Source organism: Pezoporus wallicus, unplaced genomic scaffold, assembly GCF_028554395.1.
Source record: "Pezoporus wallicus isolate ANWC-B61680 ecotype Strahan unplaced genomic scaffold, APGP_CSIRO_Pwel_v1 contig_227, whole genome shotgun sequence".
In the NCBI taxonomy this organism is placed as follows: Eukaryota; Metazoa; Chordata; class Aves; order Psittaciformes; family Psittacidae; genus Pezoporus; species Pezoporus wallicus.
This window is the reverse complement of record NW_026635704.1, coordinates 16,143,598-16,171,557: the sequence shown is the minus strand read 5'-3', so window position 1 is coordinate 16,171,557 and position 27,960 is coordinate 16,143,598. Positions and strand designations below refer to the sequence as shown.

At 36.5% G+C, this 27,960-nt stretch overlaps 1 protein-coding gene across 4 annotated transcripts in view; it reads left to right on the top strand.

Moving 5' to 3' along the window:
- Positions 1–27,960, top strand: part of ST18 (ST18 C2H2C-type zinc finger transcription factor) — a 169,329-nt gene that overhangs the window by 47,053 nt on the left and 94,316 nt on the right. For 3 of the 4 annotated variants that reach the window (XM_057397772.1, XM_057397766.1, XM_057397769.1), the window contains exon 1: positions 23,540–23,732. The exons of the other annotated variant lie outside the window; for it this stretch is intronic. The gene's annotated coding sequence lies outside the window, so the exon portion shown is untranslated. Of the gene's footprint in view, positions 1–23,539; positions 23,733–27,960 lie in introns of those variants that run through there. 4 annotated transcript variants of the gene reach the window in all.

Here is a 27,960-nt window from a genome sequence, read left to right as displayed (position 1 = left end):
TTGAAGTCATACATGTGCGAACAAGTCAGCTATACTTGGAGAGTAGAAACAGTATCCACAATTGCATAAGCATCTCATGCTTTCCATAGGATTTGATGGTTCCTGGAGGTCTCCCTGAAAGAATATCCCTCAAGGTAGTACCTGTAAGTTACAGTCCATTATGGACTCTTATTTCAAGATATTATATTCAAGTATAATAAAAGCAACATGCTACAAAGTTGAGGAGACATGTTTTGCATTATTTTCTGATAAACATTTTGCTGCTTCTGATATTAAAGACTAAGCATAAATTTGCCTCCCAAGCCAAAGATCAGTGCCAAAGTTCAGCGCCAAAGATAGAACCTGTAATCCCAGAGGTCAAAATTATCATGCTAAGACAAATCTGAGTTAACTCTACTGGAGTCAGTTGATTTCCTTTGAATATATATTGATTTGCAGTATGTGACTCAGTACATTCACCATAATCAAAATAAGAAAAATAACAGTTTTTGCAGTTCCCCAATTTGGTGTAGAGGGATGATGGAACCTTGAAAGTCAGATGTGCTGTCCACTGCTAACAAACAAAACAAGTCGGTACAGATACTGAGAACTGTGAATTCCTTCTTCCTGATTCAAGCCATCAGCTTATTTTCACATAGTGGGGTCAATTGTAAGGAGCAGAGGTGCATAATTACATCTCTGTGGTTTCTTTTGGCTTTCTGCTGAGATTGAAAACAAAGATGCCTGTTATGATGGTGAGATTTGTGGGGTCTGTCATACTTTGTTTGGAACTGGACTAAGACAACAAATATATTTCACATAGATTATGAATCGAAATTGTTCATTTTTCAGTACCAAGAGCAGTGGGACCTGAGGAGTTTGCAGATAACTCTAATCTTCAAATCTCAAAAAAAAAAAAACAAAAAACCATACCCCAAAACAGCACCCAAACCAAAATTGAAGCTGTTGGCTATTTGGTTATTTAATTATCTTTATAGCAACAGCTGCATCATTTGCAAACACTCAAATCTGATTAAAATTAAAGATACTGAATTTACTAGCCAAATATTTCAGACTAATGATCACTGAGATGGCAGTTAGCCAAAATATTTAACAATTTAATTTCTGGTAGTGCATACTGTTTGAGTTCTCTAGGACGCCTCATTAATATTTCATTTGTGATGAGTTTCTTAAGTTCTTTGTAACTAAGTGACATCATCAAGCTGGTTACTCTGTATTTTTTCTTATGAAGAAAATTCTCTTGGGGGATGATAATTGACTACTTGGGTTGTTCTCTGAAGATGTTCAAGGTCTTCCAGGTATTTTAAAAGCTGCTCTTGTGTCTCTTTGTAATTTCTGTTGTTCTAAGACAATATGAGTATCCAAATGGACTTGCGCTCTGAAGTCACTCTGCTGCAGTGAAGTGGCAATCCTCTTGAGGGAATGCTGAAATCCACTCTTCAGAAATACATGCCTTGGTATGGGGGTATTTGCTCGTTTTTTCTCTAGTCTATCAAATCAAGAAATGCAACTAAGAAAGCGATCGCCTTCTACAAATACCTAGGTCAAAACAGCTTGCATAGGTTCTACCTAAGTTTTATTTGGGTGTCTGTATTACTGTTGCTGTATGCCTTTACCTTACTGCAGAGCTTTCTTTGCACAGTTTTGTTCTTTCTTTTGCTTTAACTATCTCTTAGTTCCTTAGATCAGGAAATTTGCATGTATTTTTGTTTGTGCACACTGACTGACATAATCAGATGCTCTCAGAAAGAGACAAATAAGTGCTATTAATATAGAATTCTAAATAATGAATAATAAATAAGTTTCTCCTTTCAATCCTTTCTTCCTATTTCATACACCATTTCACTTCTCAAACATTTACATTTTCAGAGACCAATTTTTAACATTATTACATTCTTTCATTGGTCCTGTAGTTTTGGTTGACGGAACTTATGCTGATGGATGCACAACTATGAGAAAACGTGTACTTAAAATGGCAGTCTAACAAAACTTTTTCAGCATTTTTTTTTTCCTCCATTGTTTCTTCTGGGCTTTTTTTTTAACCTCTAGGCTTTTGGTGGTACAGCAAAATGCCACAACCTTCTTGGAAGCTTGTTTGAAAAGGGTGGAAAATAGTTTTATCTATGGTGTACTTAGGTGGAGACAATATTCTTACTCTGCTCTGTTCTTATCCAGTTTGCAGTGAGCTTTATGCTTACTTTTTGCCATTGCACTAGTTGTTTGGGGCTAGGAAGAAATGTTTCCCTGAGTGCTGAGCTGGTAGATATAGATGAGTCTCCTCTTTTTCTGGGTTTAGATGTGTGAAGTTATGTTCAGATAAGTAGGTTACAATCTGTAGCAGAGATGCTTGCTCGTCTATCTAGTATGTAAAAAAAAGCCAACCAACCAACAACAATCAAACAACCCGAAGGTGGGAGAAAACACAGAGGGTTTACGATGCTTATACTGTCAAGAGACAATTGTAAGGGAACTTGTTACAATGGGACTTAAAAGAGCTTACTGTTGTCCTTCCCTGTAATAGCAGTTTATGAGCTCTTACCTGATACAGCAGCTACCTAGCTGTGTAATTCATGGCTCCCACCTAGTCATTCCGACCTGTACGTAAGTTGGAAATTTCCCTCTCACTGATATCTTATAAACCAAGTCCACAAGTCAGATGGACTCTTAGAGGCCCAGTCAAGGAAACAATGTCTTGGAGGGTATGGATGACAGCCAGGTGGATTTCCAAGATGTGTTACCAAATTTATGGCTTCAGGAAGCTGCATTTTTGGCATCTAAAGGTGCACTGTCAGGTTTCTAGTTGCTAGTGTCTTGTAGGATCCTGCATTGTTTGTGGAGGCACCACCATTTTTTACTGCACAATAGCAAGAGCTTCATCTCTCTTAACTGAAAAATAAAAATAAATGTGTCCAGGTTCTTTGTAGTGGAATATTTTAAGCAGAATATAGAGCCTACTTTCAGTCTAAATAGCTAAGTTTTGTACTGAATGCATAGCTAATAATAGTAATTTCTGCATTTACAGTAAATAAGGAAGTTTTTAAATATAATAACTCACCGCATAAATACAATACCATCATGAACAGAATGTAGAACAGAAAAGAGGGTTAATAAGGCAGACATTATAATAAGTACAGTTTTATGTGCAAATCAAAAGATCTAAAAAGTAAAAAATTACCATGCAGGAGAATCAGTGGTAGAAACAACAGAGCTTTAATCTAAAGTACACTAATGCAACCCAAGTGTAATCAGGGTTGAATAAATATTCATCACCTGTACTTTATTATACTGTACTCTGAAGACGAAGGTACAGAAAAAAAGTACAGGGCTATATTAAAATTCAGGTTTTGGCTTTGCAAGCTAGTTCAAGTCATTCATTTATATGCAGCTATATAGCTAAGGGCTGACCAATATTGCTGCTCAGAGAATATTCTGTTCTGTCAAAGTCAAAATGCTCCACTAAAGTGGCCAGTTTTGCATGAATTCTATCTGAAAGGGAAAGGTGTGGGGGGAGATTCCATTTCTGTCAGAACAAAAATGGTTAAAACATTAAATTCAAGCTGATTTTTCTTGTTGACATTTGGTATTGTGCCTTAATAAAAAATAACACAGTTGCAACTGAATTCTGAATAATCAGAAATTAGCATTTGAGTTTTTGGTTGTTTTAGCCTTTGCTTTTTTGGAAAAAAGCTATACTTACAATCTTAATATTGTTCGTGTAGTTTTAGTTTCCTCTTCAGATTAAAACAAAGAGACATCTGACCTTATGAGAATAAAATTAGATTTTTTTCTCAAGGCCTGAGAAATAATTTCTTTCATTTTTATTATTTTACAGCAATGTTGTTATTTTCTTCATTCTGGTTCCCTGCTGTAGTTCTGGTAGCCTCTTTCTGCTGAGTAACAACAAATAGCTTGCACCATTTTAAGTCTGTTTTATTCTTAAGAGCCAAGAACATGAACAGTAGAACTGAGGTTGCTGAAGAGAATCAGGCAGGAATCCTTTACAAAAATGACCCAGTACTGTGGCCTGGAAAGCCTTTTTTTATTCACAGGCTAACTAATAATAATTAGAGATGAAGCACAGAAAAAAGTAGTAAAGTTGTTCACCACTTTCCAAGCCTCTACAGATAACATTAATAATGAAAGCATACTGCATCTTCCAAAGACTGGTGTGTACTCATAAGAAAGGACATTGGGAGCCTGGAATTTTCAATAAGCTGACATTCCAGAAGGAGGGGATTTATTCCCTACTGCTTCATCACCTTGGCTCCTGCATTGCCTAAGTGAACCTGAAGAGTGCATAAATCACCAGCTGAGCATGGTTTTCATGGCTTTACATTTGTCCTTCCAACTTCTTTGGTTTCATGTGTTCAGGCCGATTATTTATTGTAAAGTGTCAAGTAACATCAACAACAGCTAAAGTTACATACATTTAGTCACTCATTTCACTCACTGGTGAAAGCTCTTCTCACAGGGACCTTTGGGGAGCTGAAGCGAGATACCTCGCAAGAATATTGTTTCTTTCTAGCGTTCTATTCTTCTGAGCCTCAGGAGCTGCAGAGGAATATTTGAAGGAAAAAAGAGGCTTATAAAAGGTGGAAGCAAGGATGGACGGCCTGGGAAGAATACAGGGGTGTTGTCCGGTAAGCTAGGAACCAGGTTAGGAAAGCTAAGGCCCAGTTAGAATTAAACTTAGCTAGGGATGTTAAAGATAACAGGAAGGGATTCTATAGGTACGTAGCAAATAAAAAACAGACTAGGGATGACATAGGCCCCCTGCGGAAGCTACCAGGAGAACTGGCTACACAGAATTTGGAGAAGGCCAAGATTCTGAATGACTTCTTTGCCTCGGTCTTCACTGGCAAAGGCTCTGATCACAGAACCCAAGTCTTGGAAGGCAGACACAGGGACTGTGAGAATGAAGACCTTGCACCCACTGTAGGAGAGGATATGGTTCAAGACCATCTTAAGAACCTGAACGTGCACAAGTCCATGGGTCCTGATGAAATCAATCTGTGGGTCCTGAAGGAGCTGGCAAATGAAGTTCCTAAGCCACTGTCCATCATATTTGAAAAATCATGGCAGTCAGGTGAAGTTCCTGATGACAGGAAACAGGGAAATATAACCTCCATTTTCAAGAAGGGGAAATGGATGACCCAGGGAACTACAGAGCAGTCAGTCTCACCTCTGTGCCTGGCAAAATCTTGGAGCAGATTCTCCTGGAAGGCATGCTAAGGCACATGAAAATCAACAAGGTGCTTGGTGACAGCCAGCATGGCTTCACTAAGGGGAAATCCTACCTGACCAATTTGGTGTCTACAGAACTGATGGACAGGAATAGAGCAGTTGATGTCATCTACCTGGATTTCTGCAAAGTGTTCGACACTGTCCCACATGGCATCCTTGTCTCTAAATTGCAGAGACATCAGTTAGATAGGTGGATAAAGAACTGGATGACCTCACGCAAAGAGTTGTGGTCAATGGCTCAGTGTCCAGCTGGAGACCAGTAACGAGTGGTGTCCCTCAGGGATCAGTGTTGGGACCGGTCTTGTTTAACATCTTTGTCGGTGACATGGACAGGGGGATTGAGTGCACCCTCAGCAAGTCTGCCAATGACACCAAGCTGTGTGGTTCAGTTGATAACGCTGGAGGGAAGGAATGCCATCCAGAGGGACCTTGACATGCTTGTAAGGTGGGCTGATGCTAACCTTATGAAGTTTAACCAATGGCAAGGGCAAGGTCTTAGACCTGGGTGGGAGCAATCCCAGGCACAGCTACAGGGTGGGCAGAGAAGAGATTCAGAACAGCCCTGTGTAGGACTTGGGGGTGCTGGTCGATGAGAAAACGAACATGAGATGGCTTCAGTGTGCGCTTGCAGCCCAGAAAGCCAACCATATCCTGGGCTGCATCAAAAGGAGCGTGACCAGCAGGGAGAAGGGGGTGATCCTGCCTCTCTACTCTGCTCTTGTGAGACCTCACCTGGAGTATTGTGTGCAGTTCTGGTGTCCTCAACATAAAAAGGACCTGGAACTGTTGGAACAAGTCCAGAGAAGGGCCACGAGGATGATCAGGGGACTGGAGCACCTCCCGTATGAAGACAGGCTGAGAAAGTTGGGGCTGCTTAGCCTTGAGAAGAGAAGGCTGTTTGGAGACCTCATAGCAGCCTTCCAGTATCTGAAAGGGGCCTACAAGGATGCTGGAGAGGGACTCTTCATTAGAGACTGTAGTGATAGGACAAAGGGTAATGGGTTAAACTTAAACAGGGGAAGTTTAGATTGGATATAAGGAGGAAGTTAGTCACTGTAAGGGTGGTGAGGCACTGGAATGGGTTGCCCAGGGAGGTTGTGAACGCTCCATCTCTTGGTGGTGCTCAAGGCCAGGTTGGACAGAGCCTTGGGTGGCATGGTTTAGTGGGAAATGTCTCTCGCCATGGCAGGGGGGCTGGAACTAGATGATCTTAAGGTCCTTTCCAACCCTAACTGTTGATTCTATGATACTATGACTCTAATTATACCCATGTTACTATGGTCACCCTAACTCAAAGGTAGTTCAAGGGTACTCAGTTATTCACTGGACTATGAATAAAGCTCATAGCTTTTCCCAAGGTGAATGTAATTAGATCAGAATCAGGTAATTTCTAGGTAGGGAGGTGAAAACACTGTGAAAATAATTGATTATAGGACTACAAGTAAAAACCAGGTCATCTAGTTCTTGATCCTCTACCTAAAATACGAGATTATTCTTCCTTCTGTGCTTTGAAATGTCATCCCATTCATCAAGTTAAATATACAGTGGATTAATGATATGAGTGTGTCCTAGCCAAATTATTTCCCTTTTGAGGTTCTGTCATTGTTAATGACAATATTATTCCAGTAAGCTTTCATATTCTTTGAAACAATAGCAAAAATTTTTGACAATATTACCGATATTCATCAGATCCTTTTAATGCAGGTCTGATTTACAAATTGTTTATTTCCTTTCTTCTGTAGACAGATGAACCTATTATTGGTGAATAAATGTTTCCATTATTCAATTAGTTGTATAGATAGTCAAATAATGTTTAATTATGTGATCTATTCACATTTTTCCATCAATTGATACTAAATCTTCATGAGTAATTATTTTCATCATTCAACCAGCTCTTTAAATGATCAAATAATATTATTAAGTTAAATTCAGTTATTATCAGCAAATGAAGCAATGGGTATTAAAGTATTGTTTTTCTTTATTTGTCTCAATGCATTTACCTATGCCATGAATGTGCTTTGGTAAAAATAAAATCGTTTGTACATTCACACCATGTTTCATCTTCAGTTCAACCCTAAGATAAACTCAGACTGAGGAGGCCGATGAGAGAACTACTGCAGTCCTCACTTGTCCACTGTTGGTATGGAGGTTTGACAGTTTCCTCTGACCTATGATTCTTCCAGTGGTTTAACTCTTTTTTTTTTCCAATATAAAGAGCTGTAGGCAATCATTTCAATAAATCGGCACCCAACATTTGTATCTTAATGATGTTAATGCAGTCAGTTGGAATTCTTTGTTTAGCCTAAAAACAGTTTCCTATGCCAGTTAGTCTCTGTTTTGCTTTTCCAAACCTGTTTCCTGGATTTTCCCACCTCTATTTTTATTTGGTATATTTTGCTTTCAGTCTGACATGGTGCTCAAAACCCACTGCTATAAATATGAAATGATATTAGTAGAGGCACAAGAATGTTGCAGTGCACTTGGCGGATGGGAAAGGTTTACAGTGAATCTATCATTACCCTCTGGTGGAGAACAACACTGTTGTTCTCCAGTTAATGTTCATTTTATTACAGCCACATCTTACCCTCAATCTGTGTGTAGATTTCTATCTGAAGTCTTTTTGATCTGTGAGCACCAATCAAGGGTCGTATGTGACACTTAGGACCATATCTTTAAATGTCAGTGCCTGAAATCTGGAAATCCTGCATCTCACTCCACATATTTATTTATATGTGCAAATATGGGTGCTTACAGAATGTTTTAGTGAGTGAGATAATTAAGCTGGTGGATTTGTAAAATTCATTGATTAACTATTTACGTTAAGTTCAGGCACAGACCTAGGCAAGGTGTGGCTGATTTGAGCAAGTTCCACATTTTTTCCACTCACAATTTCATTGATAGCTATTTCTACATATTTGTATTATTTTACTACAATAGAACCATCCCCTAACTACTTGGTTCAGGATATTTATTGTATAGCAATTTCATATATATATATATATATATATATATATATATATATATATATATATATGATTATTATACACTGCTTTTGGCCCCACGTTGGGCTCCAAAAAGAACTGTCATGGTTTAAGCCCAGTCAGCCATGCAGCTCGCTTGGTCCCTCACCCCCCTCCCTCACCCCCAGCTCCAGGAGGATTGGGGAGGAGAATCAAAAGAATGCAACTCCCATGGGTTGAGATAAGAGCTGTCTAGTAACTAAGGTATAACACAAAACCACTACCGCTACCACTAATAATAATAACGATAAGGGAAATAACAAAGGAACAGAATACAACTGCTCACCACTCGCCAACTAATACCCAGCTTGACCAGAGCAGCGATCTAGCCCTCCTGGGTAACTGCCCCCAGCTTACATAGTGGGCATGACGTGCTGTGGTATGGAATACCTCTTTGGTTAGTTTGGATCAGGTGTCCTGTCTCTGCTTCCTTCTGGTTTCACCTCCTCCCTGGCAGAGCATGAGACTCAGAAAGTCCTAGGTCAGACTAAACATTACTGAGCAGCAACTAAAAACATCAGTGTTATTAACGTCGTTCCCAGGCTGAAAGTTAAAACCACAGCACTGCACCAGCTACTAAGAAGGAGAAAAATGACTTCTACTGCTGAACCCAGGACATACACAAATCCAGTTAGCAATACCACAGTTTTGAACAAAATCTTTGGGTTCTATGAAGGCTTATGTTAACAACCATTTCTTAAAACTCTTGTAAAATTTGAGAGTTTGACAATTCCTATTCTTTTGATACAAGTAACTGCTGTTTATCACCATTGCTGGTAGCTCAGACCTAAGATAATGTTGATAGAAAAGGGGTCCCTGAAACAAGTCTGTGATAAACTTAAACAGGGGAAGTTTAGGTTGGATATAAGAAGGAAATTCTTTCCTGTTAGGGTGGTGAGGCACTGGAATGGGTTGCCCAGGGAGACTGTGAATGCTCCAACCCTGGAAGTGTTCAAGGCGAGGTTGGACGAGGACCTGGGTGATATGGTTTAGCGTAAGGTGTCCCTGCCCACGGCAGGGGGGTTGGAACTAGATGATCTTAAGGTCCTTTCCAACCCTAACGATTCTATGATTCTATGATTCTATAATCTCATACTTTATAGCATACAATGAAATAGAATAACAGTTTTGCCTACACTTGCTTAGTACGACCTCTACACTTTTTTAAATCGGCAAAGACATAAGATTTTGTTCTTCTGAATCAATATTACTAGAAAATTCCTCTAACTCTTGAGATTTGAGAGAAATTATTTACCGTCAATATAATTTCTTGTATCTCCCTTTATGATGCTGTAATGAAGTTATTATAGTTTGGCCCTTCAGCCTATGACAGATTGAATTTTCCATGACTTGATGACGTGACAAAGTCATTGCTCAAAAGTAAGCATACTTTGTAACTGATAAACTAATGCAAATTAATTTATACTTCAAGTGAACTTTATAAAAAGGCTTCTCAGTTTATTTTTAACTCTATTTAAAAGCCAGGCAATATCATAATTTAGTGGTCTCAAGAAAGCAATAAGTACAATCTGTGATGTGAAAAGGAGTATTATTGCAAGATTAGGGAAGTTTCAGAACTTCAGTCTTTCATTTTCTGTACTGTTAGACTATGATGATGACCAGTGTCCTTTTAAGAAACTTGAGTTGTATCATAGGCCTATTTAGTACAAAATGAAGAACTGGATGCAAAAGTAATTTTCTCTTGTCATGTTCATACAAAGAATATGTGAATTATTGCTCTCAACAGCAAAAGCTTTGACCAGATCGTCAATTCACTCATTGCCTTTAGGCCAGAGCTCTGGACAACGGTTTGGTGCTGTCACATATCCTTTTCCATCTCATTTAAGTGATCTGGCTTCTGTTTTGGGAATGCATTTTTATTGTGCTGTTAAGCCCTGTGTCCCTTACATGAATATTTCATATATCTACTAAGTGCTTTCACTGAATATATTAGCCCCTGGTTTTCTCTGTTTATTTATTTATTTTTTTTTTGGTCATGCCTGTTGCCACAAATAAAATGGTAATCATGGCCTAAATATATATGAATAATCCTTTATGGGATGGGAATTTTCAGATGCCAATAATAGCTACTTTGTCTGGTTTTGGCTAGGCTATTGAAAATGTTTAAACAAATCTGTCCGTCATATTACGTAAGCATTTTTCTATTTATATCTGCCTTTACCAGTCCACAACAAACATAATGAGCAATAAATGAAGCAGTGGCCAAAAGACACGTTTATGACTCATGCAGATGCCAAGGGACCATCCTAATATGGGCACTGCTTGGCATTTCTGCTAGTAACAGACCAGAGTGTAACTCTGATTTGACAGCATTTTTTAAGTTTACATTTAAAGCCCGTAAACTTTACTCACCTTAATGTAAAGTAATGTTCAGTTTCAACTGACTTATTCCACTTAATATGACAGATATCAAGGGGCAGACAGCACTGGCAGTTCAAATTAATATTTTGCATCCAAATCACAGTATAAACCAGAACAGAATTTGTCCTGTACCATGGTAAAAGGAAAACATGTGAGAGCGTCCATTGCTACTATTCCAATTTCATCCTTTACATTGGACTCAAATTAAATTAACATTGGACTTCAGCCACACTTATTTTCCAAGAACTTATTTTGTTTATGGTAGCAGCAGAGATTCATAACATCATTTCACCAATTCTTGTGATGGCTAGACTATTTCCTAACAGTGAATCTGCTGATGGTTTATGCAGATTGCATTTGAGTTGAAAATATATGTGCACCTCCAACAAGAGTTTTTCAGATAAGGATGGAAATGGAACAAAGAACAACTTCATAGAATTGCAACAAGGATACCTCATGTCAATTTGAGAGGAAATGGTCTATGTTTTTCTGCCTGTGCAGAAACCTCCTTCCCAGGTATGCTAACCAAAAGTTTACAAAGAATGTGGTAGGGGACTTTCAGCTCTTCTTTTTCCTCTGTTCACATATTGGAATAATGAGTCAAATGTACAAGTGCTCCAAGGGATGTTCTTGGACTATCTGGATGTGGAGTGCATGAGGGATGAGCAGATTTACATAAGCTTTTTATCCTATGAACTATTTCTTATTTTGTAAGTATAGTTAAGTGTGCCTTTACTGGGAAATGGTGCCAGTCTCTCTCTTCAGAAGGCATTGCAGGAACCACTTCACCATTATTTAAAATCATGGTAGTTTTCTCTGTTAAATGAAAGCTGCATGTGCAAGGCTTAGAAGTAATGCAATGAGTTTACCAATGCACAGTTCTGAAATAACGTATTTCTCGGCTACACAGAGGAAACCTATGCGGACTTTGAGTCCTCTTCCATAGGTACAGAACTTCAGAAAAATGCCAATTATATGATAATACATCTGCCTGACAAATAAAGTGTTTTTTGTGAAGTCCACTTATGCTGACAGAAACTGCTTGGTTGATTCTTTGCTCTTGCAATGAAACTAGCCTCCTTTATTTAACATGCAGAACCCCTTCAACAATTTTACGTGAAGCTGTACAGTAGAATGCGATCTTCTGTTAGTCAGGGAGTCAATTAAGCAAGATAGTTTGCCAGAGAAGAAGAGCCCATATATTTACCACCATCCACCTTCAGAATTAATTGACATCTCTACTTCAGGCTGGAGTTTTCAGCCAGTTTATACTGAAAGCTTGAAGCATGCTGAGTTCAATAGAAGCTTTTTTCATGAAAACCTGAGTGCTGTGCCTCACACCCTAGGTGTTTATTTGTTGACTTTTCAGAAATAAACACACCTCCCCCCTCAATTTTAAGGATGTTGAGAAGCTCCAAATAATCAAATTACATTTTTATTTATATGTTTCATTTTGTATTTATTTTTCAGTCATCTGCATTTTAACATTTGATTAGCAACCACTTGTTTAAGAGAGCATATCAGGTTATCTGGCTGGAGATAACAAAGCGTGTTTTCCGTAGAGGCTTCCAGACTAGAGGCTACACAGATGTGCCTGAGTTAAAAGGATTTCACTGTCTACTTTGAGAAGTGTAGATGGCTTCTGTATTTAGAGAAAACTCATCTGAAGCATCATAAAATAAAATGTACAGAAAATATAATATTCCATAATTAAGATTTCTAATGAATTGCCTTGTTAATCCATACAGTGTATACATGTTGCAAAATTTTCCTGGCTTAATTAGTGCACTTGCTGATTATGTTTATTTCCTGATGTACACACTGATTAAGCATTGTCCACACACTGAAGCTTGAAGCGAGATCAGTCTACAAAGCAGTACCTAGTCGTTTAACTGGAGACTCAGAATGCAAATAGATCAACTTATGTAAAATTAAATTAGTTCTAATAGAACCCATTTTGACTGAGCAGCTGGTGACACATTACAAACAGAATTCTCTTGTTATGTGAAATAGAGGGCTTCTGCTAACAGATGCTTATATACTTTTAAGCCACAAAAAAAGAATGTCATATTATGTTTAAGGTCTAAAGTTAATGAAAGAAAATAAATTCTGAGCTTGTTAGGTAACAGTTCTGCACTAGGTCTCAGCATTGCCATTTAAATAGTGTGTAAGGTCAGCTAGCCCTTTGCAATGCCTTATGCCGAGAACTTAAATGTGAATAACTGCTAAATCCTTAGTCTCACAGATAGCACATTAAACCTGTTCTCTTCAACAAGCAGTGGTTATCAGCTGACTTTTGGAAAAAAAACTACCAATTTTTAAGATGTTGGTACTGTCCCTTAAATCTTAATTATCTTGTTCTTTTAATAGAAGAGGACTACATTGCCTTTATTATTCTTTAGGAACAAAATTTTGGCCTGGTTATAACACTCAGACTAGCACCTAAGAGGTAATGGTGTGACATTCATAGTCAATACTTCACAATGAATGGAACTTTTTTCCTAGGAATGGTGTCAACCACACTGAAATGTGTTCAAGTCCCAGTGACAGGCCTTAGTGACAGAAGGTCTAGTGGATTGTATGAATGAGGTGTGTTTAAACTCCTGAATGTACAGTTTATTTATGGAAAGTTTAAGCCTCCAAGACAAAGAACAGAATAATTTCAACATAACTAAGTAATTAAGCGAATAAGACATTAGAAGCCTAGATGTGCATTTTGTGGCTTTAATGGACTTAACTATGATCATGGGTTTATTTGAAGATGACTTTACACTGAAACTTACTGGCTTTTTGGTTCTTGTTCTGTGTTTGACAGTGCTTGCCCCACCAGAACTTCTGTCCTTAACTGACTTTCTAAATACAGCAGCATGCAAATTAATGCAAATGGATGCTTTAAAACATCATAAAATTAGTCATATCTCTAGTAAGTTAATTAGGAAAACAATCAAGTGCTCCATTTTTACTCCATTCCTGGTGCATTTCTGATTTTATTTTGGTTTTGATTCAATGGCACCTAGTATGCAGAATTAAAAGTATTGGTTGATCCATTCACAGTCTGGTAGTTTTTTCTGTCCTTACTCAGTTTTACTTTAATATCAGTGGACTCTATGGAGTTAGATGTCTACAGAGCTTAAATCCTACTTTAGGAAACTCTTGCAGAAGCTAGACAAGTATAGATAAATGCAAATTGTAGTGATATAAGTCTCTAAATCTTGCCACCATTTAAATAAATGAGCAATAAATCTGGATTCAAAGAACTGCATTTGTACTTATTTTCTTAATGCAAGGTTGAATTACGAAATTGTAGATTTTCAACTAGAATAAATCTTATGCTAAATTTGCTATTTTGGGACAACCCACAAGATATGTTACCTTCACATTTAAATAATATCATCTGAAAGGATATTTCTTCAATTACCTATTTTGTGTATTTTTTTTAAAAAAAGAGAAAATTATATTTATTTTTTAGTTAAGGGACCTAAATTTTTACTCTTCTAATTTAGGTTACACAGGTTTCATATGGAAATGGGAAGTCAATATGGTACATACATCACCAGACATTATTTTCACATTTGTTATATAAAATTATGCTTTAGATAATTATAAAAAGTGTTGAAACATTCTGCATATAGAACTGATTTATAAAACAAAAAAAAAGTATAATGTGGTCCTTGTGTGGTTTAATATTTTATGACTAGCAAACGGCCTTTCAGACATTTGATTTGAACAGAAAAAAAGTTCTATTGCTTCTTCAAGACCTGACACATTATTTTTTTTCACTTTGAACGCCTAAACCAGAAAGAAAATATTCTTTCTGGGTATGCAAAAAAGCATGATTCCAGCTTTCTTTGCTAGTAGTGTAACAGCACCCTTTTTCAGTGTGAAACGTCACTTCTGTTTTCTGAACAATACTTCTGAACAACATTTCTCTTTTCAGTCATATTTGGAAAGGATAAACTCAGCAAGAAAGGCAATACTCATGAATACATGGTAACAAAATACATGTGTTATAGGTTTAGGAAGTAATGTCAAGAGACATTTTTAGAAGTAAAATGTAAATATTATCTTCAGATACATCTCTTTATTCCATAGTTTCACACTGTATGTGTGTGATAATTACATTTTTAAACAAATTTCCTCTATAGTCCCTTGCTTAAGATTTTAATACTTCAGAAAAGAATTAAAATGCATTAGTCTTTTAGCAATATTCACTGCTACATTATAGTTCTGCTCCAAAGAGTTTTAAATCAATAAGAAAGAAAATGCCTCCTCTGTACAAGTGAAGTTTTTTTGTCTACTGTCCCGAAAATGTTGAAAGCCTTTATACCCAGTAGATGCGCTTGTAAGTATCCTAGGCTCTTAAACTTAATGCCATAATGCAAAGTTCTTAAATTTGGAAGGATGCTCTGACCTATCAATATAATGAAAGCATTTAAAAGTGTTAGGTTCACTAATAATAGACCTAACATAAATCCTAGCTTGGTAGGTTTTTGCAGCTATTAGTAGCAATGGAGCAACAGATAAAAATGGAGCTTAATCTACATCAAAGTTTTGGCGACCAAGCCATAGATTTATATGCACTTAAATCTTTGCTCAATGGATGTCTAGTTTATCAAATCTTATCTTTTTTGCACTCTCTTGAAGACATAGAAAAAAAAAGAAACCAAACTGGCTTTAAATTATTTAAAAACAATCTGATTTTATGCTTACATAATCTCATTCACTTAGTTGCTGCTGGTCATTTTTCAGCAGCTTTTAATGGTGATGAAGCAACCAGCCAACTAAAAAACATTTAATGCTGGTTAAACCTTTGTACTATAGAAACTGAGGCTAATAATCTCATACCTGTGCTCTGATTATTATGATCACAGTTTACATTCCTGAGAGAGTCTCTGTGGTCTCCCCCAATTTTATGTCCAGAAAAAGCAAAAACAGCCAGCACTCATTCCAGACTGAAATTTAAACAGCCAAAAATCATTCTACCGTTAAGCAAGGAGACAATACAAAGCAAGCAAACTAAATCCAAATATGTGTAAATTGCTCCTTTAGACTGCATGGCCTTTTCATGTGATCCATACAAAAAGGAAAAGGAAAAAACAAACTAAATTAGGATCACGGCTTTGACAAAGTGCAAAGCTTCATATTTTTCCTCATTTCTAAAATGTATCAGCTGCAAAATATCCGTCTGCTGTATCAAAATTAAAACCACATGAAGTGAAATACCAAACTTCATGCTCAAAAGAACTAAGAAAGTTCCCAAGACACAACCTTAATTTAAAAAAGCAAAATTACAAGAAGTCATGCAGAGCAGCATTCTCCTCCTCTCCTTGGAAATGCGAAGCTCTTTATTATGGAAAGGCAGTAGCCCCTCTATAGCTAGGGTTGCAATCAGCTTCCATTATAAATCCCTGTTTTAGACCCCTGTAACTTTGGCTTGAAAAATTGAAATACAAATTGCCATATTTTCTCCAAAAGAAAAGAACAGATGAGGATTTTTTGTTTATTTGGTGAGGTGGGAGGATTAGGTTTTATTTTTACATTTTTTGTGTGAAATTGAGGAAAAATTGCTTAACTGTTGCAAAGTTTAAGTCACTACGAAAAATCAACCTGATGCAATTATTTTTTGTTTTGTTTTGTTTTGTTACCCCCATAGCTTCCCTTATTAGTTGAAATTATTTGCAAATAATTTTGCAAAACAGTCCCATTGCCTTTTCTCTATTGGAAGGGATAGGCCTATTTTTTTCTATTATTAATGGCAGTAAGAATATTTTGCTGATGACTGTTATGGACGTAGGATTAGATGATCTGATCAATATTTTCAAAAACAACTCGCATCTGATAGTTTAGCATCTACCTCAAAGTGAAGTATAAAGCACACATTGATCTACCTGTACTTTTTGAGGAAGTGCTAGCTTCTGGAAGTCTCCACATTATTCTTTGTTGAAATCTTCAGTATAGAGGGAATAACTATTAAACTAAAAGATTGCTTTTAGAAAGGCTAGAAGAAAACATATACTTAATTAGTGAGGGCTACTGCCTTCAGTCTAGAGATTGCCTAATGACACTGTGGTGAACACTAGCCACTCCCAACATTCAGCCTTATTTATCATGCTTGGCTCATTTCCTAGGATTAGTTCCAGAATAGCCTCTGGCCATGTAGGCTGTTCAACAAACTGTGCAAGAAAATAAAGCAAGCATAATCCATGGAAACATACTTCCCTCTTTTCTCAGATAGTTGTTATCCCATTTTGGATCTAAACATTTAAAATTCTTCATGACCTGGCATTCTTGCAGATCTAATTGATTCATGGAGAAAAAAAAAAGGGGGAAAAACTACACCTTATGTGTTACCCATGTTTAGAACAGGTTTATAGCACTATTTCTAGTCTATTCAAATGATCTCTTCAGTGTTGGGAAAAAAAAAGGTTTTTCTTCCCTGAAGCCTTAATTATGTTATGTGTAAAAAGTTGCATATATTTGTATTCATGTAAAATACACATTTATGTAGAGATACTTGAAACCAGAGCTTATATCACATATACTCATTCATAAGGGTTGGACAGTCCAAAGTTTGCTGTACACTGTGTTATAATATTAATTGTTATAACTATTTAGTGTATTAATGTGGTAATTTTAAATGCTGACAAGATCCCCCACTTGGGATCATATGCAAACAGCATTGCATACACAGGTTAATCTGACTTTGGGCTCTTTTCATGCAATATTTAAGATGTCTGTGCGAGATCTTTGTGTGTCTTATGATATAACTTGAATCTTAGAATATACTATAATAAAGTTATTCAAGTTTAGCAAGGCTATTGCAATATTATTAAAAAATACACTATAAGTTTGGAGATTTTAACAAACAATTAATCTTGACAAGTTTTTAAAATTTAACAGAAAAATCTATATTAGGAAGATGGTTCTTCTGAACAAATCGGAACTTTTTAAAGTAGAATACCTCTATAAAGTGAATTCTAAAAAATTAGGTGCAGAAGAAAATGTATTCATCCTGTGACAAAATACTTGAGAGTGAAAGAAAGAAAAAGATGTCAGTATTTTCTCTATATCCATACAAGATAGTTAAAAAAAAAAATTTTTAACCAGCATAGTAATTAATGTTCAAACCCATTTGAATTTTGCTTTGCTATTTAGAACTATGAAAACCCAAGAACACTAAGATCACTGTTTCTAAAATGTTATTAGGCTTTTCTTTGGATAGCAAGTATGTGCTGCATATAAGCAGAGAGAAGAGAAAATGTTGTGCAGGATTTCCCTGAAGGAAGCAGCTATCAGGGATCAGGTAAGATGTTGCTGTTAGTAGCTGTTGGAGTTTTGTGTGTGCTGCTGAGAGAGCAGCAGAAGAGGTTGCCTACACACTTTTCCAAGACTTTTCTATTGGAATAAAAAAAAACCCACAAAACTGAAGAGCCACAACTGGAAGCCTAGGGAGATCTGAGGACAAGAATTTTGGCTGTAAGGTGTTCAGCAGATGAGTGTTTACCTGTTGATTTCTCAGGTTGATTTAACTGGAAAGCAATTTGAGCAACAGAAACAAAGGCAGGATCTTGCCTGCAGACAAGTGCAAATCAGAGAAGGGATGTTTCCTGAAGGGAAGCTGGAATGCTCATACTTGGAGTCTCATAGGTGGGATTTAGTGAAAAGGCTGTATGCAAGGAAAGATAGGAAGGGAACTGAGGGAAAGACACAGTTGTAACAGCTCAATATATTTATACAACAATGCTGAGTTTTGTACTTCTCAGGACTACATGGACAGTGAGATAAGTGAGAATAGTGTTAAGATTTCCACGGATTTCATATAATCATAGAATTGTTAGGGTTGGAAAGGACCTTAAGATCATCAATTTCCAACCCTCCTGCCATGGGCAGGGACACCTCACACTAAACCAGAACCCCCAAGGCCTCGTCCAACCTGGTCTGAACACTGCCAGGGATGGAGCATTCACAACCTCCCTGGTCACATTTCTGTTGGAAAGAATGATTTTCCCAAACAAGATTTAGTCTGATGTTACAAAAACTCATGCTGAAGTTTTCAGAAGCTTATGCTGGAGGTGTTAGAGGTGTCACGCGTACCTCTAACAACATACATGCTGGTGTATGAAAGGTAGGAATGGCACGTACAGACATAAATGCATAACACTGGCAGCAATCAGGTAAATAACTTTAGAGAAGTTCTCTAAAGTAAGGTTCACTGAAACAGTAATTTTGCTTTTTGAGTCAAGGTGTGTAATAACTAGAGTTATTACTACTAGATTATTATACTACTAGAGTATTACGTGATCTGACATGGTGACTCAAAAGAATTTTCTAGATGATCAGCTATCTAAATTGCAAATGAAAATCTGGTAGTATCCATGATACAGCAAAATGACTACTGTTTCTTTTATTTATGCATTTAATAATACAATGATTAGGAGAAAGATGTTTTTGAGGTCTTTTTTTAATTAGCCACAAGAGATGAGAAGATTTGTTACTCTTAACACTTAGCCTTATTATGGGATATTTTTTTTTGAAAGGCTTAATCCATATTTGACATCACCTACACCTAATTTTCAGTGCTTATTCAATAACTACTTTCAGTTACTTATTAAGGCTATATATTAAAATAAATAAGACTGTGAAGAGAAAAATATTTTCATTTCTCAGTTTTAGATCAGCCTGAATTTCATAAAATTGTAACTCAAAACAGCAATATTCTAATCTCCCTTTCAGTGAAGTATAATCCCAACAACAACAGCCTTTATGGATGACTTTTTTACAGCCTTTAAATGGAGAGGTGTCCATAGTCCCTTGAGTACTTTTGTAGGAAGGTCAAGAGACTTGGAAGCATTCCTACACTAAAAGATTTTGAGAAAACTCACCTGAAATGTCTGTTTCCAGCTTTCTGAGGTAGAATCTATTGGCAGATAAGGATTACTCCAAAATTTGCTGGCTTTCTCTAGGGTAAGAAGAACGTGGCTAGAGGGAGAAATCTTTCTGTTATTTCAGTGAATAAAGTATTTCATAGACAACATGATGAAAACCTTAACTTTCCCATAAGGCAATATATAATTTTATTTGGATAATCATTCCCTTATTAATATTAGGTCATGTATCTTTTCTTCTTCATCCTGTTTATTCCTCTAAATTGATGGTTTTGAAGTAATAGGTTGTACAAACATGCTTAGTGCATTTTCGAAATGTCATTTCAAAGTTGAATGCTTAATGATTTGTAGTTTTTCTGCTATGTATATATCTGGCAAATTTCCTCAGCACAAGCTTGCTAACATAACTCACTCCAGGCTGATTTATTATTTTTATTCAACCAGGTGCTACATGAGTTTGGCAACTTCGGCAATGCTTTTGTCTATAATGACTCTGCACTTGGTATTTGATGATGCCAACACGTGCAATCAATTTACTGGCACCAGCAGAAAATATTTCATTCCCTTACCTCTTTGTAAAGAATCAAGCTTCATCTCCCATATTGCTTGTTATCCAATACGTCTCCTGTAATCAATGATTCTTGATTTCCAGAATGTTCAGTTATGATTCTGCTGAGCTAATAGCTGTTCACAGAAGTAGAAATAGATCTGCTACATTGAAGTTTCTTTATAATTGTTTTAACTGTTTATTTTTCCTCTAATGAGATCTCTTAGGCATCTCTATTTTTATTTAGGAGGTAGTATCCCAAACAAATTTTGTCTTTTTAAAATAGGTCTGGAATATCATTTGGCAAGATGCAGGAATACAGGGAATATATTTATTTCTGCAAAGGAGTGAAAACTTTTTTTTTCTTGTGTCAGTCTCTTCTTCCTGACTGTGAAGATAAGGTAAACTTGGGTGAAAACATTGCAAACTTTACTACTATTTGATACCATTTTCAAAGCACTAATTTATAGTTTTGTGCCATTTTTGAATTTTCCCCCGAACCAGAATAGCAGCCAAATAACTGCTGTACAGTCTACAAGCAAACTTTCTCTGTCAGCCTTTGCTGTGGCTTATCTGGTGTATTACAACCATGAATTTAAAATTTTGTTTATACTCTTTGAAGAGCATTTTATTTATCAATAGAAGGCTATAAATACTTGGACCTGAGCATTCATATTAAACCTGCACAATTTCTTACCACTACAAGTCTGAATGGTAGCTACTACATATTACAATGCACATTTATTTCTTTTGTGTTTCTGCAACAAGTCATCCCTCTCCTAATAGATTTCATTTTATTTTCCAACAAAAGCAGTCTGAGGAATAATTTAACCCTTTCTTTATAATTTTCTTGTAAACTCTGAATGTCATATTGTTTAGAGGGTCAAAATAGGATAGCAGTTGCAACTTAGGTTTTCTAACTTTTGAGCACTTGCATCCTTAGTACATATTTTGGGTTTTAAATGAATTGTCAATGCAAACAATCCAGTCTTTGCCAGTGTGTCATTACTTACTAGATTGCAAACAATGAAAAAAAATGGAAGTTGTGCTAAATCTGAACTTATTTAAGACTGATTTGATGACAAAGATTTTTTTCCTACTTATGTGTTCCAGTAGAATGTAAAAATACCTTCCAAATCCTATTTTTCAGAAAGCAGTTTTTAATGTGCATAGCACCACAACCATAGAGATAAGAATCAGAGAGGAAAAGATAAACTTTATCTACAAATTTTACTCATGTCATCCCATGTTCTTCTCATGATGTGAGAGGATCTGATTAGCTTTGTTAAAAGAGCTGTACCTTTAAAATAAACAAGACAGTTCACAACCCAGGACTATACTTAACACTGGAAAATATGAAGACAGTGACCTAAATGCCAATCTCACTCCATGATCAATTAGGGCCATGCACAGCAGATCATATACACACACACAGACAAAAAAAAAAAAAAAAAAACAACTAGGCAAAAAGCTCCATCTGGTTCAGAAGACAGTGGCCAGTCCCATAAATAACACAAGCTGTCAGGAAAACATCATTCCTATAGTACTCTGTGTATTAGCTTTCTGTCCAACTACAGATCCAGTACAGAGAGCTTCAGAGCTTTGCATAGGCTTGGACCACACTTACCTCTTGAGCTCACCATAACAGCCACATTCATGAGTTATTCCCAGATTAGCAGGATGGGATATGAACTGTACAGAAGTAGAGAAAATGGACATACACAATGTTAGAATCCTATTGCACACACATGCACACGCTGACAAACACAACATCAATAAAAGAAAAAAAAAGAAAAGAAAAAGTCCAGGTTTTCATGTTAGCTGAGATTTCCAAAACAGGAAAGTAAAGCTCATCAGTAACATTCTTTTTTTGAAAATCTAATTGCAAACTCCACACAATAAGCTCTACTTTACACCTGTATGTATTTTAAATACTTCTGTTAGTAGCTAATAAGTAGTTGGCAATACTAAAGATAGAAAAGAAACACCTCTAGTTTTAACTGGCTTAAACCAGCCATACATTATTTTCATATTCAGATTTTTTTTCACAGTGGAAAGGGAAAGACCATTCAGCACTGAACATTCATATTCTGGTAACACCTGTCACTAGGTCAGAAGGTGAGAGTGCTGAGTGCTGTACAGGCCTATAGTAAATAAGTAATAGTTCTGGAAGTTTTTAATATTGATGCACAGCAGAAATGTGCTTGCTTTTTTAGATGGAAGTTTTACCTTTGTAAAAATTGACAACTTCTGACAACAATTTGTCAGTTTTACTTAACTATCCTTCCCTGTACTGGAGAGGGAGAAAAAGGAATCTCGGTTTTCCTAAGGTCTCCTCTGGGGAAAAGAACAAAAGACAGAGTTTCTGTATGTATATTTTGTCAGTTAAACATCCAGTTCAGAACTGAACTTTGTTTATGAGGAATTAAATGGTCACTCACATGCTCAAAACATGAAAGGGTATAGAAGTTGTGGCATGGACAGGGTGAAGAGAGGCTGTGGATACTTTGTTTGCTCAGAGGTAAAATGGTGATCACCACTCCTTCCTGTTAATCTGTGTGAGGACACACAGAAAATTCACTTTGAAACACTTTCTTAAAGGCACATGATAAATCCCTAGGGAGAAATTCACAACCTGAAGAAAACCTTGTGCTTGGGTTTGATAGTGACAGATTGCAGTGGAAATACAGTACTTGGTGCTCTGAACTAAGAGGCCATTATGTGTGCAACTCACAGTGAGACTATGGCAGAATAAAGCTTCCCCCAGCCCCACCCAGAAGTGTGGCTGCCTTTGTAATTTTAATTGGTCTGTGTTTATGGAGTGGGGCCTCTATTTACTTATGGCTTGGGGCTTGTGTTTACCAAGCCTGGTGGAGGCCAAGTGTCATATCACTGAAGCTTAGTTCCTGCAAGCTCTCCTGCTATATCTTGAGGCACTTTTCTTTTCAGTATCTGCGCCTGTCTAATTCGCAAGCTTCTGTGAAACAAGCACAGGAGGGTACAAGGCCTACAGGGAGGAATTACACCTAATTACTCAAATAATTGCTAGGCTGTTGCCTTCTTAGTCACTGAAAATAATTTCCAGGTCCCTGGCTTTTATAGATAGTCTTCTAGAGGCAGGAGGACACAGCCCCCTTTTTAACTCAGCCCATTCACTCACAAAATCAGAACACTCGAGCCTGCAAAATTAATAAGCACCACTTCCATTACATATATTTTAGGTTGTTGTTGCCGTGGCGATAAAGTCAGGGACATTGAATCTCCTCTGTTGAGCCATTGTTATCATCCCTGGCCATCTGCTGCAGAGGAGTGATATTCCATCTCATTTGCATGATGACTGATATATGGGAGGTTTGGAAGGACATATGCCACAGCAATCATGTGATGAAAATTAAAGTGAAAGTTTTGGGCCCAGAGCCGAAAAAAATCTGTGTATGCGCATGAGGCTGTTGATGTGCAAATGTGAATCATATTGAGAAGGTTTGAATAGGGAGGTGTGACGTAAAGAGGGGACACAAACGCAGGTGCTTATCTCTAGGCAGTCAAAGGCACTGGATGTCATATCATGGGAACTACCTTTCAAAGACACAGCTTTAGTGCACAGTTCAGCACACAAGGGAGGAGAAACATATAAGTTTTGGAAACAAAAATAAAGTAAGTTTAACAACTTTTTCACACTATTCTGAACCCATTTATGTTTAAGCAGCTTGTACTATTAGTAACTTTCTGTCTTTTCTATTGTATGTGCTCTTATTTTTACAGAAGTAAAAAAAAAATCCTGTCCATATATCAATGTTTAAAGCTTCAGAGATTTGTATTAAGAACTTTGTGGGGTTTTAATCCATGTTTAGAATGTTTTCTGCAAACTTTTCTTTTTGTTTAACTGACACTAATTCTGTTTCTTCCACAATGTATGCTTGGTCATTATCTTAAATGCTATTTTGGGCCTCAATTAAAAAATAGCTACTTGTAACTGCTTTGAGAAAGCTTTCTGAATAAAATGTCATGGTGTAATTGCATTTATACTGCCTCAGTAAAGCCTTTGTTCATATACATTTTACAATTGTGCAAATTTGCTGCTCTAGCTATTTGATTTGAGGAAATGATCACAAGGACACTTTTCCTCTCATTTTGAAAAGTTACTGAACTTAAATACTACCATTGAAAAAAATAGAGAGGGGAAAAAAACGAGACGGGAGAGGGAGAGAGTGGGACCAGTGCATTTGTAGGAACTGTTCGATAGATGCAGGCTCACTTGCAGTTATGTATTGCACACCAAAGAGCTTTCTCATTATGTTTTTGAATGCTTTAAAATAATGTGTGATGTTTTTAAAATGAAGACTGTTGATCAACATATTTAATAGCATCGTTCTAAGTGAAAAAAGGTCTTTCAAAGCGTGACATTTCAGTCCTTTAAATTATTTGGTATTCAGAGAGTGAATTGAGAGCTTCTGATTAAAAAAGCGAATAGTATAGTTTAGAATGAATGTCTGTGTCAGGAAAATCTTTAGAAAGTTAAATGACAGTAATATCAGGCAAGGTTGATGAATGAAATGGACCTTCTGGGACAACATTTTGCAGGAGGATGATTTTTATGAAATAGCATTTAATGCTAGAGAAAGTCTGTTTAATACTGATCAGTAATAGCTTTCTCCCTCTCTGACTTTCTTTTGTCTTTAACAAAGAACTTAGTTCAGATGTTTGTCTTCCTTCATATGTAAATAGCAAGACAATCTTCTGCAAGGTGCTGTGATTTTTTCATTTAGTAGATTATAAAAGCATAAATCCCAGATTTTATCTTTAAACTGTATTGGGTGAACTTTGTCAGTTAAGGATCCTTTTAGGATTCAGAATGACCATTTATTATCTCTTTTGTACATTAAATTAGTTAGGTTAATTGCGTAGATGTGTCTTCTTTCCTTTGGCAGTTTTGTAATTCTTTGTAAAAGCATATGTGATGAAAGGTTTCTCTGAGACAATAATATATTTCTGCTATAAGGTGGCTAACAGATAATCCAGATTTGGAATGAGGAATTTCTAAATAGAGGCTTTTTCTCTTAACTTCCCAGTTTGGAGCATTTTATTTTTACTTGTAAATATCATCTGCGTATTATAGTACTTTCATGACTGCAGGCTAAGATTACCAGTCTTCCTTTTTTTTCCTCCTCCTTCTAAATATTCAATTACTCAATGGTAATTATTATTATGTGGCCTTCTTGGCTTACTGCGTTATTAGATTAATATAGATTTCTTGTGCCAAATTAGCGGAAATCGCTGTTATACACAACAACGAATAACTTTTTTTTTCAGTTTTATTTACTTTGTTGAATAACAGGAAGACTTTGGCATCATGAGGTTTTATTCTTCAGGTTTTTAATATAATATGCCTCTGAAATCTAAGCAGGGGGGCGTATTTTTTGATTTGCTTTTTCTTTTGTAAGTATAGTAGAAACTTTGGTTAAAGTCATTTAGTTCGTTCAAAGTTCTATAAATAAGGACCTTTGTGCATGAAATGACAGTTCAAGTCCCCTGATCCTTGGTTACTGATGTAGAGGAGTGCACTAGAGGTAAGAAAACCGAAAATAAAAGAAAAGGAGCTGTCCAGGGTACTGCAGCTGATTGATATTTCCTGTTGCCGTACAGAAAAAATTCTTTACTGAAGTGCTCACGAAACCGCCACCATTTGTTACTCCCCTCCCCCAAACTAGACAAACCTGCCATAAAAGTTAACTATATAAAAAAAAAAAAGTGTCTGAAAAACTTATTTCAGGAGCACGCTGAGTTTCTGTGAGTGGCGAATACACCCTAAGACCACAATACTGTTCAAAAAATGCTTATTAAAACTAAAGTTTTGTGTGAAGTTTTTTGTCAAAGTTACAGACTATAAAACTTTTCCCGTCTAAACTGAGCCTTGAGTATAACACAAATAGTTTCTATGGTAGTACTGTAATATAAACAAAGAAAACAAGCACAAAAAACCCAGATCCCAATCTTGCACTTGATTGCTTTTGAAATGAATTCTTGTCCTTATGTGACCTGAAATGTGTGGTTACAAAGCTATAGAAATCCAAACGATCATATTTGTTTGGTATGAAATGAAAAAAATAGTTAAATTGAAAGTTTAACATCATGAAATTCAAAATCCCAAGCGGTATATAAACATTAAAAGAAACTTTGGACTGCTAATCCTAGGAAATGAGTTTTATGGATTGAATTCAACAAGGCTTCAGAAATGGTTCCATCTGCTGCCTAGCAGCTGGTGAAAGGATAAATTTAATTCATTAATTCATTTGGAAAAAAAAAGATCCAAGTAGTAAAGACTTCATTGCTCATAATGCATATAGGTGGAAATCAAAACTGAAATTAGGTCCAGTGCATCCTCTTTGATAATGAAGAACATTTTCTTTGAGTTGTTATAATGATCTTGATCAGGGGCTTGACAGTATATTGACTATATGCTGTTAACTGTCATTTTTATGTGTCAAAAAGTTGATAACAGTTCTGAGAGCATAACTCCTCTCGGGAGGAGCATCCTTACTTTGGGAGTTACAGATTATGTGGTTTAAAAAGCTGGAATGTTTCACTGGAGCAGTATTGCTGTCTTTCTGTGAATATTTGCAATTTCTTTCCTATTTTCTTATTTCCTGTTAAGTCAGTTTAGGAATATAAAACAAGGTACTATTAAGATTAGAAAATGAATTTATTCACTGTCACTGTTATAATCCAAAACCAGAATGTCAAATGTGAAGAGTTTATTACTTTCCTTTACTTTTCTATTAGTCACATGCTTTATCTTTTCTTTCTTGTCTTCACCCATTTTTTTTCACAATAAGTGCTAAAAATTTAGAGTAAGAGGGAAAAACATAACTTTAGGATTGAAAAAGGGCAATATTGAAATATCCAGAGTTTTAAAAGAAAAATTAATTGGACAACTACTTCAATAATAACTTGACATTTAAGTTATAGCTATAAAGTTATCCAAATTATCACAAACTCCAGATACAGATTTTTTTCCTAAAGTGTTTGCCTCTTTTTCTTTTAATCTACACCACCAGCAGTGAGTGCAAAGTCATCTAAGGCTTTTGAACCATGAGATGGTCAAGCGGCAAAGGCTTTTCTTCACCTTATACACAGGTAAACGTGTGCCTCAGAGTTTGCTGAGGGATACACAGGATGAAGCTGTTATCCTAAAACCAGTAAATAACTGCCAGTACCTTTTTTCAGTGTTTCTGCTTGAGATGATGATTTCAGGAATGATATTTGGCTTTTCACATTTCCTCTGTAGCCCATAGCTCACTGTGGTGGGTTTGTTGGATTTGCTATAAAGGTTCTGTTCGCACCCTGTGGGTTGGGTTAAGAATTAGGATTTATGCATTTACTTCTACTGTTGCATTGTTTATACAGCTTTGGTTTAGTTTTGATCCCTTTTTTTTTGCCTTTGAGGCTCTTCCACAGTGTCAGCTGCTGACTGATAGTAGGAGAACAGCCTCGTGGTGTGAATGAAAGGGACCTAGCGGTTGGTAAACAGAGATAAGGAATAAATAGAGCACAGGCAAAAGGAGATAGTTCTGTGGGAGCCCAGATTGCTGCCAGTCTGTTCAAGTGAGATGCAGTGCCTGTCCTTTTCCCAGATTAAATTAGTGTGCAAAATCTCCAGTGACCTCCTCCCCTTCTCCCCATACTCTTTAGCCAAGCTGAACAGCCTCTGCTGTAAAGTATTCATTTTATCCAGGGACAAGTTGGACAATAGAACTCTCCCTGTTACTTATGGACAGCTGTCGTGATTCATAGGGCTTTCCAGCATTTCATTTTTTGTAAGAGTTAAAAGGGTTTTACCTTGTAACTGACAAGAGGTTAGAAATGCAAAGACACCAGCCCTGAG